A 4,293-nucleotide genomic window follows, 5' to 3' on the forward strand; every position below is an offset into this window, starting at 1 on the left:
GTTCCTTCCTTTTTTTTTTTTTTTTTTTTTTTTTTAACCACGGGACCAGATTGAATGACCCGGTACTAGAAACATTACCTTATGCATTTGTTGATCGTAAAGTATTCTGAATTAAATTCAATTAGGTACAAAGCAGTGTAAAAAGGGGCCTAACAGACCTCTTGTATGTGAATTTAAGACCCCAAAAAAAAAAAAAAGACAGCCAAAATATTTGGATTACTGCTTGTATTGCTCCTGGATCCCTGGAACTTGACAAGGGCATAAATATGCAAGTAGGGTAGGGTTGGCGTTTATGGGAGTGAAGGGGGCAGAGCAGAGGGATGCAGGAAATGGGGGAGGGTCACGACAAAGCGGGTCTCGAGAAGATCTACAAGTGTCTGCCCTGGGTGGTTCCGACGACGTTAATGAATTAGGTTTGCTCCCGACACCAGTCGAAAGAGTCCGATTCAATAAAGCCTTGAAGAGAGAGAGAGCACACGTTTTGCCTGTGTGCGCGCATTACTGGACGTTGGCTTGAACGACGAGGCGCTCGCCATCAAAGCGCAACACGTAAATTGAAAAACAAGACCATGAAGCGGAGACGGCAGTCGAGCATATGGAGTAAGAAGCGGATACGAGTGGGCTCAGATTGCCGGGCGGTACGCTACACTGCGAACCTGTTAAGCCCATTAGCTCGGAGAGCAGAAGGGGTCTGTCTGCAGCCGTGCGGCTCGGGAAATTGGGGGAAAAAAACCGGGAAGGGACCAAAAATCACCACAGGAAAGCAGAACTTGGCTTATTCATCCAGATAATCGGAGACATGGAAAAATGATGTGGGAAAGTTCAGTTAATTTGTAAATGCAATCTGTGTGGTATTCTTCTGAATCGCACCAAAGGTCCATGGCGTGTACGACACATGGAGTGTTACACTCCAAGAATTTATGGAAGTACATGTAGAGGCTTTAACCATTTTTTTTTGGCACACCTAAAAAGTTCATTGGTCAATTTGACAGACAGCATGCTTAGTCAGGGGGAAAAAAAAAAAGTCAAGCTGATATCTTGAGCCCTTACTTGCCGTGGGAGTTGGGGAACAATGTTTATTTCCTGACATTTTCCCATCATGTTCCCCAAGACTTTTCGGGCGGAAAATTGAGGAGGAGATCAACTAAAAGCGGTGCGGACTTTAGCAACAGAGGTTGATAAAACCGCTGGAATGGTATCGTGCGGGTGGTGGTATGTCTGGTGAGCAGAGCACACTGCTCAGGCATTGCAGTATGAAAATGGCTATGGAGACCCTGAAGTGCTGTTTTTTTTTTTGGGGGGGGGCAGAATTTTAACCTGTCGGTGGTCCCTGTGAAGTTGAGCTTGCAGACACAAGTAAGTGGTTAAAACCCAGTGAGCCGCGAGATGAGCAGAGAGGATTAAACCAAGCGGTGCAGACAGACAAGGCCTTTTTTGTTTGCTTGTGCCTCGTCAAGCAACAAGCACTCAAGGAGATTAACCAAGCAGAGGTGTTAAAAAGAAACAATCTTTTGCCTTCCTTGAGCTCCACCCTGGTGAAAAAAAAATTAAAAAATACCCATCGCTTTTTGATTCACCACAAAGACAGACTAAAGGCAGGAGTAAGGCTTTAACTTCAATCTTAACCTTGAGCAGAGGTTGATCCAACCGTGGTGAGCTAGTCTAAGTTGACCATTTAATTAAACAGATCTGATTTGGGTGACACACGTCAAACCACCCCGATCTGTTGTGGGTAAAATTGGCCCATTTTAATTAAGTTGGCTAGAATATTTTTGAAAAAAAAAAATTTGCCCGTTAAAGTTATTGTTTTTTTTTTTTTTTTGCCCCGATTTAAAAATGGAAACTTTTGAACAAATATTTTATTCATGTTAAAAACAAAAATGTTTATAAGAGGGCATTGTCATTTTTTTATGATTTCCATTAAATTTTTTTTTTACTAGAAATAGCAACCCAAGCGGCTAAAAGATGACAGAAATATCTAAATTATCCAATGGTTTTTTTTTGTCCATCTTCTCCACTAATTCCTGCTATTTTTCATCTTCATCATGAACACACACGCGCACCACTTATTCCACCCCAATTTAAGACACACAAAAAATGCGTAGGCTACAAAATGCTACAAAACAGGAAGCGTGTTGTGCCTGCATGCTCTTCTTTATCTGAAAGCATGCATTTTGCTCCATGAGTAAGTGACCTTTCCGCAGCCTCGGCACGGCCCCCGAGGATATGGGTCACGGTCTCTAGTGTGGGAAAGATGCGACTGCCTGCCTGGCCATCGTTCCATCGTTCAAACATTAAACTTTCAACAAAGCTTGGAAAAAAAAAAATGGTGCCGTTTTTGGCCATTACTTTATACTGTGGTGGCTGAAAAGACTTATTTCCCCCCCCTTTTCCTACCTGATAGTAGGCTTTGATCTGCCTGATGAGAATGGAAAGGTTTTGGATTCGCAGCACGGGATCGTTGTTCACCTTCTTGTTTGTCCTCTGCACCGTGGCCTTGGGATTTCTGGTGAGAAAATATATCGATATAAAATGATGTCAGTCAAATCACAATCTTCATGAACGTCCATGTTAAAATCGGGGTTTGATATTGTACAGAGCGGGGCTGCAGCGAGTATTCCAATCGTGTATTCAACCGAATATCCTCTCGACTAATCGGATACAGATGTATTTTGCATTATTAAACGAAACAACATGCATGTGAGGTGCAGTTTTTTTTTCTTTTTACACACACCTCTTCAACCCTCATCTTATGTTGCTGGTCAAACGAACCTCTTTTGAAGTGTGTATGGATTTTAAAAGGTGGTGCCTGGCCTGGTGAGTGATGTGGGTGTCAGCATCCACATTTCTGCTCAAAGTGCCGTCCAAAGCATTCATTTGCATATCTGCGGGTATTAGCCGAAAAACACCAGCCTCCACTTCAGATCAGAGCTCTTCCTAAAACACAGTCTTTGATTTGAGGGGTTCCCCCCAGCCCCCTTTATCATCACTGACCCATAACGTGAAGAGTGTTGACTATCGTTTCGATTTCACTCTCTTTTGTTCTAAAAGTGGCTTTCCTCTCCCTCCTGTTAGGATGCGCACCACACATGGCAGAAAAGCACAGATGTGGGCATGCGCACACAACGGCACGCATGACAACACGCGTGCACTAGCCACCACGTGCATGCATTCATGCATGCATGCATTCAGGGGCGGCCGTCTCCTCCCCCCACACACTTGCAGCAAGTTGACCCTCATATATAGGTCACCAATGTAGATTGAGGCACATTTTCACAAACAAGAGGATGGTCTCTAATATCGAGACAGATCCACAAGTGAATGCTCGTGCCACCATGCTGTCAGTTCAACTCAAAAGTGTATTTGAAAGACAGCCAAAATATTTGGATTACTGCTTGTATTGCTCCTGGATCCCTGGAACTTGACAAGGGCATAAATATGCAAGTAGGGTAGGGTTGGCGTTTATGGATTTAAAATAAAAAAAAAAAAAAACAAAAAAAAAAACCACCCCCCCCCCTGCCGAAAACGGACCTTGTCTCAGTCTGGCGGCGGCTGCAGATGCGTTAATTACCCTTTTTGATCCCCATGCCTGATGCTATGAATGCTAATCAGCGACACAGGGCTCTTTTTAAATGGGTGAATTGGCAGTCACATGACCTGCCCCACACCACACGCGGGCCCTTCAGGAGTACATAGTGGGGGGTCGTTTTAAACACTTAATTAAAAAGTGGAGGCTGTAATCCTGTCAGAGCGAGGAGGGCGACGGGCTGAGTGTGTGTCGGAGCGGGGGACAAAAAGCGCAATGGAATGGTGGCCCTTGCACATTCCATGACAGCTAAAGCTCATCTGGAAAGCAAAAAAGTGACTCAAGTAAATCAAATTGTTCCCCAAATACATTTTAAGATTTGTAATACGGCAACGTTGGAGGAAGTATTACCCCTCCTGTAACGTGAACCATCAGTGTAGGTAATAGGGCTAGCGATAAGGTTAAAACTATGGTGCAGTGTGAGGCCATTCAAACAGTTTGAGGCGTGTCAGCAATGAGTACTGTATTTGGTCATGGTCACCAAAAATCATACTCAACATTGGCCTTGCAAGTCGAGGGGGCGCATGAGGCAGAAACACTCTCCCATAACGGAGTAAGCAGGATGCAAACTATGCCGTCATTCTCTATCCTTTGGGTATTTTGTGAAAATGTTAAAGACCCTTTAAAAAAAAAAAAAAAAAAAAAAACCCGAGAATGGTTTCACATCACACACACACACACACACACACACACACAAACACACACAC

At 43.8% G+C, this 4,293-nt stretch overlaps 1 protein-coding gene across 1 annotated transcript in view; it reads right to left on the minus strand.

Annotated features, from left to right (window-relative positions):
- Positions 1-2,531, minus strand: part of LOC109509894 (girdin-like) — a 27,380-nt gene extending 24,849 nt beyond the window's left edge. The window contains exon 1 of the mRNA XM_019859796.1: positions 2,398-2,531. The gene's annotated coding sequence lies outside the window, so the exon portion shown is untranslated. The remainder of the gene's footprint in view (positions 1-2,397) is intronic.
- Positions 2,532-4,293: the final 1,762 nt, after the last annotated feature.

The sequence above is a fragment of the Hippocampus comes genome, unplaced genomic scaffold (assembly GCF_001891065.2).
Source record: "Hippocampus comes isolate QL1 unplaced genomic scaffold, H_comes_QL1_v1.1 scaffold64, whole genome shotgun sequence".
Lineage (NCBI taxonomy): Eukaryota > Metazoa > Chordata > Actinopteri > Syngnathiformes > Syngnathidae > Hippocampus > Hippocampus comes.